This window comes from Halyomorpha halys, unplaced genomic scaffold (genome assembly GCF_000696795.3).
Source record: "Halyomorpha halys isolate HHAL.00 unplaced genomic scaffold, Hhal_1.1 Scaffold117.1, whole genome shotgun sequence".
Taxonomy (NCBI): domain Eukaryota; kingdom Metazoa; phylum Arthropoda; class Insecta; order Hemiptera; family Pentatomidae; genus Halyomorpha; species Halyomorpha halys.
The window spans coordinates 352,464-364,255 of NW_027111176.1; positions in this window are offsets into that span (position 1 = coordinate 352,464).

Genomic DNA, 11,792 nt, shown 5'->3' on the forward strand with positions numbered 1-11,792 from the left:
CTGTTGTAACATAGTCATGCCGTAGCACAATTCGTAGATTTTGCAAGAATTTTGTATTAATATTATTCATATGGTCTTCATTCATAACCATATTGTTTTTCTAAATTTAATAATCCTTTATGCTGGAAGAGTCTTATGGAATTAAAAGGATTTAGTGAATGACATAAATTCTTCCTTATTAAAAAACAATAGTTTATTTCATGCATGACTATGTTACAACAGCCTGAAGATGGGGGAAATCTCCCGAAACGTTGCTGATGGTATGAAATAAACTATTGTTTTTTAATAAGGAAGAATTTATGTCATTCACTAAATCCTTTTAATATTATTTTGTCCATGGATTCTGCTGAGTCTTTAAGGGCCAATTCTCTTGTACGAGGAATTTTATTATTTTCGAAGGCTTGACGAAATGATGGGCATTCTTCAATTATATGCTTTATCGATACTGGGGACTGACAGGTTTGGCATATAGGTTGGTCCTTTTGTAATTAAGTGGAGGTGTGTAAATTTGAAATGTCCTATTCTTACTCTTGCAACAACCACTTCTCTTCTGTTTCCCCTTATGACACTTCTCCACTTTTGTGTGTTTTTTTAAACATTTCTTAGTTTATTGGTGAGTGGTACGGCAGCCCACATTGAATCCCAACTTTTTCTTATTCTTTTCTTTATGTCTTTCGGCTCGTAAATTTGGAGTGGTGGAACGTTCATTGTAGTAGCCTCTTTAGCCGCTTTATCCGCTGCCTCATTTCCAGCTATTCCTGAGTGTCCCGGAGTCCAGAGAAAGGAAACACTTTTTTAAAGATGTTTTAGCATTTCTATATAGTTGTGAATTTTGTCAATCGCAGGTCCCCTATGACTGAAGTTTGATAGACTCTGGAGTGCATACATTGAATCTATACAAATGAGTATGTTTGAGTATTCAATGGATAAATAATGTGCTGTTGAAATCGCCTTAAGTTCAGCTGTAAATATTGTTGAGTATGTGGGTAATTTATATCTTTTGGGAGTTTTTTTTTAAAAATAATTTATCTATTGTTATTTACAACTGTATAGATATATGTACATCAAGTAAATTTGCTGTAGGTGACATAGTGACATGATACAAACATGTGGATAATCTACCCATTGATAGAACTCCAAAAACATTTCTAACGGAGAAGATCTCGAGGCCATCTTCTTTTCAGACACCTAGGAGGATTATTAGGTAGTGAAGGAGAAGCCAGGTTAGAAACAAGTGGATTTGGGTGGTTGGGAAGTTTATCATTGAAGGATTCGTATCTGGTTCTGGCCAAATTGACAACATATGGGACATTGAGGTCCTGATGGATGACTTGATTTGTAAGAAGCATTAAGGATTTTGGACTGTAAGGATTGGATATTTACAAGTCTAAAATGTTTTCAGATTAAACTAAATTTCCTATTTATTATTCTTATTTTTTCTTTAAATTATTATTGATTTGTTGACATGTGAATTGAATTTTTTTATACATTCCAAACTGAGTATTTAAACATCCAAAAGTCCTATTTTTTAACTCTTATTTTTTTTTATTAGTGCTGTTTCGCAAAAGTCTAAAAATGTTTTTACAATAGAATATCTATCGATTATTAACATTTTAATGTTATTTATTATATTTTATAAATTACCATTAACATACTATGTCCTGTTGCCCACCTATCTAACCAAATTCCATTGGTTCCATCAATTGTATGTTTTATATTTATTATTATTATTATTATTTATTATCATTCATGAATAATGGTGTGGTGAAGAGGTTATGAGTGGAATATGATAATATGATCTCCAACCTCAAGCCTTTTGGTATTAAAATTCCTATTCATCTCTCTATTCTCAGTCCGCTGGTGTTCCTCAAGGTAATATCCTTGGTCCCATCCTATGCACCGTCCATACAGCCTACATTCCAACCAATCCTAACAATATCCTCACCACGTATGCCGATGACACATGTGTGCTCGCAGTTAATAATAACCCATTAATTGTATCCCAAACTCTCCAATCCCATATCACAGCCCTCGAAGAATGGTGTAGTAATTGGAGGATTAAGATAAATTCCAACAAATCCCATCAAATCACCTTTACCCTTCGTCGTAAACCTACCGACTGCCCTACAGTTTCATTTAATAATGTTACTCTTGCCACTGTCGAACAGATCCGCTACCTTGGACTACATTTGGACATACGATTAACCTGAAATCCTCACAGAAGACTGAAAAGACAGGAAACTGCACGTCGATTTCGACTAATTCAGCACTTACTAGACAAACGTTCTAAACTTCCAACATATTACAAAAGACTGATCTACATGACTGTAATAATGCCAATCTGAATTAATGAATAAAATCATACATAAAGACCTTAATGTTCCCTATGTAACCAGATATCACTCCTTTCATTATAAACTCTCTAACCACTCAAACCCCCTAGTTTCTAACCTTGCATCCATCTTCCATTTCTGAAAATCCTCCGAGGTGCCTGAAAAGAAGATGGCCGCGAGACCAGATATTGTAAAATGTCATTAGAGTGCTACCAGTGGGTAGTTGCTCTACACGCTTGTAACACCCCATTTTAATTAAGACCATTATATAATATACAGTTGTAAATATCAATAAAGTTATTTAAAAAAAAAATTTTTTTTTGATAAAATATATCCTCAGCCAAGACTATCTCTAGTGCCTAATCGTCTAGTGGTCCATTCAGGAAGATTCTTTCTTCAAAAGATGTTACCCTGGAAAATCCGAGTAAGGTGGGATGGTACAAGGAGACAGCTCATTTCCTGCCGTCCTTGAGCAGCGATCCCGATTGGCCACGGTCTGCTCCAGGATGGCTGGAGTTCCAGTCTGTCACCGAGGACAAAGGCACAACACATTACCTCTCCGCTCTGGAGCGAATGTGCTGGTCCTAGTGCTCTTTGCAAACAGGCTGCATTACCTAGCATCTGCATTAGCTATGAAGTCATTTTTTATTTTATATATATATATTTTTTTTTCGGATTCAGAACAATACTATCCGCATACTTCTTGCAATGTGAGAACAATGGTAAGGATAAGAGTTTTTTTAAAAATTTATTTATTGGAATTTACAACTGTTTAAAAAAAAAAAATATATAACGAATGCTTCAGAACTCATGATAATCTTGGGAAGGAACCACCCAATAGTGATACTTCAAGCTTTAAATTAGAAGATCTCGTAACGATCTTTTTTTCAGACGCCTCGGAGGATTATCATTGATTGTTAAGGATGATAGATTAAGAACTGAGGTTTCGTATTTAAGGGTTTTTGGAATGAAAGGAGGAATATCTATTTCGGAAAAAATATGCAACGAATGAGATGTTAAGGTCTTTATGGATGAGTCTATTTGTGACGTGATAAGGGTCATCTAAGGGTAGATACGGGTAGTACGTCCAAATAGGTCTGATTATCATAATGTATAAGAGTTTTTTTTGTGGTAAATAAGAAATTTGGAGCGTTTTTCAAGTAGGTATATATTCTAGTATTCAAAATACACAGATAGAGTTAATCTTAGATTGAGAAAAATTCATTTAAGTTTTATTTTGTGGAAGCCTTCCTATATTTTCTTATTATAGAACTATTTTTCTTTCATCTACGTTTCGGTGCTCTTCCTCCATTTTCAGTATGATACATCTGAAACATCACTAATCCATAAAATATACATTGCATATCCAAAATAAAAAGTATGAATAATATCTTTACTTAAATAATAGAGGTATTCGTGATCTTCAGTTTAGCATGTTAAATGGAGAAATATTTCCTTCTTTTAGCATGTTACGACATATGGAGAGTCTGTTACTAGATCTTTTAAATGGAGATTCAAATAGACTAATCAAAATCCTCCAGAATCCAATCCTTACAGTCCAAAATCCTTCGTAAAATCCTTAATGATCTTACTTTGTCACAAATCAAGTCATCCATCAGGACCTCAATATTCCATATGTTGCCGATTTGGCCAGAACCAGACACCGTTCCTTCCATAATAAACTTCTCAACCACCCAAATCCACTAGTTTCTAACCAGGCTTCTTCTTCATTACCTAATAATCCTCCTAGCCGTCTGAAAAGAAGATGGCCTCGAGATCTTCTTCTCTAGAAATGTTATAAATATCAATAAATAAATTATAAAAAAAAAAAGACTAGCTGAGTCTACACCATTTTGTAAGTTGTTGTTTTGATAGGATAGTTACTCGAAGATCGTGTTCGGTTTGTGTTGGTTTTGTTATTGACGTTCTTAAAACTCTAATAATGTAATGCATAGAAATAACAATTAGAATGTTCTGGAAGGAATGCTCACAAAACAAGTTACCCAGTTCCACTATGACCTCCTCTACATGTAATATATAACATAAACATAAAACTGGGCTGCTCACACTCCTAAATTTATAACATATATGTATATATAGTTGACCGAAAAAATAATAATAATGATATTTTTTTATTTTTTTTTATTTATTTATTTGTTGATATACAAAGAAAAAGATAGAACTGTATAAAAAAATACAACCAGTAAATTTGATCATAATGACATAATGATATGATACAGGATGTAGAGAAACTACCCAGTAGTAGAACTCTAAAAACAGTTTACAATATAAGGTCACGAGGCCATCTTCTTTTCAGGCGACTTGGAGGATTGCCAGGAATGGAAGAGGAAGCAAGGTTAGAAACGAGTGGGTTTGGGAGTTTATTATGGAAGGAATAATATCGGGTTCGGGCTAGATCGGTTACATAAGGAACATTTAGGACTTTATGGATGGTAATAATGATATTAAAATGATAATAAATGAGCAAAGTACAAGTCAGGACAACCTACCAGTTCAAAAGTAAAGGTTGAACAGAAGGCGACAATGCTTTAATATCATTATTATTTTTTTTTTTAATTATTCTTTCAAGACATTTATTTAATCTCTATTTTTTTTTCGTCTCCTGCTCTTTTTTAACTGTATATTTTACGTATTTTTCAAAAATGTTTACTCTTACCATTGTTACTTATTTTTTATATTTATCATTGTTTATTCAATTTTATTTTATATTGATACTATTTTACGTCTTCCTTCCTTTTATTTATATGTAATTTCTTATCACTTTATTTTTACATAACATTTATCTTTGCTTAAATTGCCTTATTGTATCTTATTGTTGTAATATTCTCAGTTTTTTTAAAAATCTTTTTAGCCCTGATGAAGCCCTGCAAAGCGGGGCGAAGCGTCGGAAAATAAATAGTTGTAAACTATTTTTGTTTCTGTTTTGACCGCAACCCTGACCATCTTCTTATATATCTAAATTTATAACATAAATTCCTACGCACGTTAGGACTTTTTACATCTAACAAATCATAAATTCCCCTATTGTAGTTTAGCTAATACTGCTTATTTGTTTCAAATAAGTAAAATTAATTTTATTCATCAAAAAAATATATTTATTTTAATTCATCACTTTAGCCTCATTAGACTATTTCAATTAGGATAAGCCTATCTAATATAAGGATAAAAATAATACTATAGTAATTGAGAAAAAAATTGAAAAGGAATAAGGAACAAATGAGGCGGTGGAAAGATGACGTGACGAAGCTTATTGTACTGCTTTAGAGATTGTTATACTGTGCATAGTTAAACTATACTGTACATTTCTATGTTTTTTTTTCATTTTCACTATCACACTTTCACAATCACCTTAATCCTTCATAACTTAATTCTTTCAATTCCTCCTTTCTACTGCTGTTGTTATGGTATTGTCTCCTTTTGAAACAATCGTTATCAATTTTTATTTGATCTCTTTTTTGTTTTTTAGGACTATTGTAAATTGGATGCTATAATAACTGCAATTTATTTATCATATTTGCATAATTTATGTTTATGTTCTTTGAGTCAGTTTTATAAATAATAGAATTTTAGAAAATTGTGGTGCTCTCAAAATTTCATTTCAACTCTCTTAATAACTATCTAAGTATCTTTTTATGGCATTGGAATAACATCAATTTTCAGAAATCTATTTATATGGCAGTGGTTCCCTTATAACCTTTATAATGTTTGCACTAGCTCAACCAAGTTCAGCGCATTCCTAACACGTTACGATTCAGCACTAAAACGGTTTGTAACTGCTGAAGAATGTCGCCTGGTTGGATGAGTTAGTAATGGTGTCTGTTATAGCGGCAATCTACAATATTCCGAAGAGGTATGTCTACTATTTGACTGATTAAAAAATATAATAATAACAGAAATGCGTAAGTAGCAGATCTCAAAATCCAAAGTGACGGAGGGGCTATAAAGCTGTGAAAGATGTGTTAAGGAAAGTGCCCTATGTTACCTGTATCGAGAAGATAATAGATGGTGGATAATGGAAAGTGAAAAAGTGTGCGCACAACTTATTTTTAACATTTTATGAGATTATTTTGTTAAATATCATAAAAACTACTACTTCTACAGAGATAAATACAATTAACTATTTTCTAGCAAATTTAACTAGCTTTCATTTGAGCTCTAGCAGAGATCTGTACATCGAATGGTTTCTGAAATAAAGTTTTTCATAAATCAAACTTATTGTCCGAACAACTATAAATCAATTTATTTTAACATATATCATGAAAACTACTATTCCAACGAAGGTAAAGGTCATAACTTATACTTTAATAATAAGTGATATATGAATTAGGCCTGCTCATTGATTATACTCGTAGATGATTAGAATTTTTAAAAAAAATTATATAATAAAGTTATTTGAGATAATTTCCGAAAAATCAGTATACATTTACATATTCGAATTTTCTATTTAAAGATACAATTACTAAACCATCAAATTCCTCCCGAATCCAATCCTTACAGTCCAAAATCCTTCGTAAAATCCTTACTTCGTCACAAATCAATTCATCCATCAGGACCTCAATGTTCCATATGTTGCCGATTTGGCCAGAACCAGATACCGTTCCTTCCATGATAAACTTCTCAACCACCCAAATCCACTTGTTTCTAACTTTTGGCTTCTCCTTCATTACCTAATAATCCTCCTAGGCGTCTGAAAAAAAAGATGGACTCGAGATCTTCTCCTCTAGAAATGTTATTGGAGTTCTATCAGTGGGTAGATTCTCCACATGTTTGTATCATGTCACTATGTCACCTACCGCAAATTTACTTGTCGTATATATGTGTATACAGTTGTAAATAACAATAAATAAATTATTAAAAAAAAATACATATTATAATAATATAATTTGAGATAATTTTCGAAAAATCTGTATATATTTCCATATTCAAATTTTCAATTTAAAGATCCAATTGGCGGGTTAAAATATATTTGCGAAGATACACTTTGTTAGGACTGCTACTAGACCAACGGTTGTGCTAGGAAGTGATTTGTTCAGAATCACCAATTTTTCCCCAATTAAAGATAGGTGGACCCTAGGAGGGCTCCTGAAGCCACAGGGTTGACTTACGGCTAACAGTTAGTACATATCCTTCTAATATACATTATTAAAGATATTTACTATATAAATACAATATTATTTGTTATCATTAGTATACATGAATATTTCAAACTTGTTAGAGGCAAATGTCAAATAAATGACAAAGACGTCATGTACTGTTAATGTGAGGTGTGCTCTTTTACATCTTATACTTAAATAGTTAGTAATGCTTGAATTAAGCCTGCTCATTAATTATAATCTTCGATGATTTGTTCCGAATTAAAAAAAAAAATTATATAATAATATAATTTGAGATAATTTTCTAAAAATGTGTATATATTTCCATATTCAAATTTTCCATTTAAAGACCTAATTGGCGGGTGAGAAGATGTTTGCCGAGAGACACAACAGATCCCGCGAAGGCCCCCGACAGGTGCCGCAGCCTGGTGGGCGGCCGGGTAAGCTCCCAGTTAATAGACTTATTACACTCTTCCTCTCCTTGGGTGGTCCCTTGGGAGCCTCTAATTGCAAAACACTGTTTGTCCTTTTTCTTTATTTTTATTCTTTTTCTTTTCCCCTTTTCCATTGGCTTTTTCTCTTATTTCTTCCTTCTCCTTCGCCTCCCCCCTTCTCCGATCCTCTCCCGGTATATCCCCTTTTCGGTAGCTATCGAATTTTCGCCAGGTGCTTATTACCATCGCTCGATCTGTCTGGGAAAAAAAAAAGAAAAGGACTCCGGACGAGTTCCTACTTTATAAGGATTCGCACAGGGCTATTGTAAATACTAAGATGGCACTGTATTATTTCAATATTATTATAATTTGTTCTAAGAATTCCAAGGACTTATTTATCCGTCAAAAATATTATTTACATATATTCATAATCTTTTAAATTTCTTGAGACTGGTATTTATTTTTAAATAAATCAATTCGTATCAATGTTAAGTCTCAACTTTCTTTATCATATCGTCAACAGTTTAAATTTTTTCTTGCCAACGTTTCGGCCATTATTTCAAACTTTCATCAGGACTAAGAACAAAAACAAAAATAAAACGAAATAGTTTTTTTGAAAATAAATTAATTGGTTAAGTCTCTTTATTAATTATTTAACTGTCTAACGTTTCGGCCATCCTCAAAGACAATCTAACAATTAATAGCTTATTATAAATTCATTTGTAACAATTTTAACAAAAACATTATTAATAATAATTTATCATACCTGAAATATAAATTTACACCTCACTTATCCAATTATTTAAAAATGTTTTACAGGCTATTCTACCCAGGTCATTAATTACAACTCAAATTACCCTATAAAACAATAAATTAATTATTAATAAGCTTGCATAAGATTATGTCTAGTTACCTATTTTGTCACAATTTCATTAATTTAAAAAAAAATTAATTTTAGATTAACTTATCATATAAACAAACTATTTTTAACCTTCCATATAGTCATGTCAGGCTTATAATTAATTTATTTCAATTGCATTTTGGTCTAAATTTTTTATTGATTTTATTATTAAAATTAATTGTAAATAGTAACATAAAATTTTATACATATTTTTCATAAATTATTTTCTTTAAAATCTCTGCATAGTTTTGGTTCAAATTTCATGTATCTGTTTCAAAATTTACTATATAATTATAAATAAAAAAAATTTTATTTATAATCTTAAACACTTTCTTGAGACTGGTTAATTTTGTTTAAATAAATAATTTAATTTTTATCCATTTTAGTCTCAACACATTTTATTTGTCTTACAAGTCCGACGTTTCGGCCTATCCGGCCATCCTCAGGGACAATCTTGATACAATTTTGGAACTAAATGATTTCAAAACTCAACTCCATGCTGGAGTTATTATATTGGAGTTATATATTCTGTCAAGGTCAAAAAAACAATTTCTAATTTGTCAATTTACACATTAAAAATAAAAATTAAAATTCATTTATCACAGTCACTATTTGTTAAAACTTTATTAATTATTTTTCGAATTATGAAAAATTAATATTATAATTTATCACTTATTATATTAACAGTAATTTTTTTCAGTTACTGTATCTTATACTTCGATCAGTTAATTTTTTCCCTTGATGGTTCTCGCTTTCATTTCTTACCATTTTACGTTGTATCACTTATTCCCTGTGTGTTATTTATTTATCAGTATTATAATTTCTAATGAACTTACAAATTGTATCTTGCATTATACTTACATCTTTACAAGAATATAATCAATTATTCAGATTCGATAATAATTTTGGATCCCTTCTAGCTAGTTTTATTTAAATGTTTCTAGGTTTTAAATCTTTTACCACTTGGATAAACAACTTTTTGTAGAGCCTTAACAACAGTTTTTTTGCAATTAGGTACTACACAAGAACGATAAGTATTATAACTCATAATAGATAATTGCTTAAATAACATAGAAAACTAAAAAAAACTAAAAATAAATAAATAAACAAAAATAGCATTCGCACTGAGTAGATTAGACATATGCTTATGTCGAAATGACGTCATGCCAAATATATTGTTTTTGGGCTTGCTTTTTGTGTATGGCAAAAAAAAACATTAAATGGCAATTTTATTTTTAAAAAAAGCGATCATTATCAAATAAGCGATATAAGAAACTTTCCTAAAAACCGTAAAATATCCGATTATATAATTATTTATAAATGTTATTTAGATAATATTGTAACTTTTAAATAATAATTTTATAATAGTGAATATTTCCTCAATTATATAATATTTAGTTAATAATCAAATATTTAACGATGATAGTTATCAGGAGAGCTACTATCATTATGTATACATTTAGGTAACATCCTAATATTTTTTATTTTAAACATTAGTTTTTAAAAAAGTCGTATTTTTCTACTCCAATATTCACGTAAGTATCCTAAAACATTTTTAAAATACGATTTATTATTACAAACATATTTATTGGGGTTGTTAGTTTTTTTAAGGGAGTTTCATTTTTGTCTTTAAACATTCATTAAAAAAAAACAAGGAAAATATATTAAGCCCATAATTTTAGTATAAAATTATATACCTACATATACGTTTTATTTCCTACTTATTTCATTAATGTATTTTTAACTGATATTTTCATTTTATGCAATTATTTACTTTAATTATTCTATATATCCCTTATTCATTAGTTGTTATCTTGTTTTTTTTTCTTAACCCCAATGCAGGCTAGAAATTCTGGCCGAAAAGTTGTCGGTGCCAACTCCTAATTTCAACTAAATATAAAATTGTTGCAAATATAGTTTACCGGGGTTAATATTTTTTTTTTTTTGTATTATATTATTATAGTGGATATTATATTGTTATCTTGTTCTTTGTCCTTAGCCCTGATGAAGGCTAGAAATTCAGGCCGAAACGTTGGCACTATTAAATAAGTTTTTTCAACTTATTGGTGTTATTTTCTGACCGCACCCCCAACCATCTTCTCCTCTTATATATAATCCACCGTTAACTATCTTCTCATCAAAATTATATAATAATAAAAAAACTATCTCAGTTTTATTTTACATTATATATATATATACTTTCTTTCTGTTATGTTTTGGCCATTTTTATCTTCACCCTAGTCAAAGTATTAAAATTAATTTTATAATTTACAACTTTTTTTCCTAATAATTTATTTTAAATTCTGCTTATTCCCAACTGAAATTTTACTTAGGTTAATTTTTTGCTCAAGGCTTTTGATATTGCGACCGGGGGGGGAGACAAAGCAACAAATATGTACAAGGTGCGATTAGTGAAGAACACATATAAATAAAAATTTATATATTAATGCCAACGTTTCGGCCAGAATGCCTTCATCAGGACTAAGAACACAAAACAAGATAAAAACCAGTGAATAAAGAATATATTGAATGATTAGAAAATAAGCAAATAATCAACAATAAAGATACATAGGTAGGGTTGAAAGCAAATGTACAGTTTAAGTATTAAAGGAAGATAAAGGCTATTTGAGAATAAGTAATATTAAAATTTATAAAGAACAATGAACAAAGGAACTATATTTAAGGTATGATAAATTATTAATAATAATGTTGTTAAAATTATTACAAATGAATGTATAATTAGCGGGTAATTGTTAGATTGTCCTTGAGGATGGCCAAATTGGCCGAAACGTTAGACTGTTAAAGAATTAGGCCTCTTTCACAACAGCTTTTGATCTCCCAATAATGTCGATATCATCTGCATATTCCAGGATTTTTACCATATGATTAAAAATGGTTCCATTAATCTGAACCTTTGATTCTCTAATAACTTTTTCCAGACCAATATTGAATAACAGATGGGCCAGGGAATCTCTCTGTGGAATGCCATTTTGAGAGATGAATCCCTCAG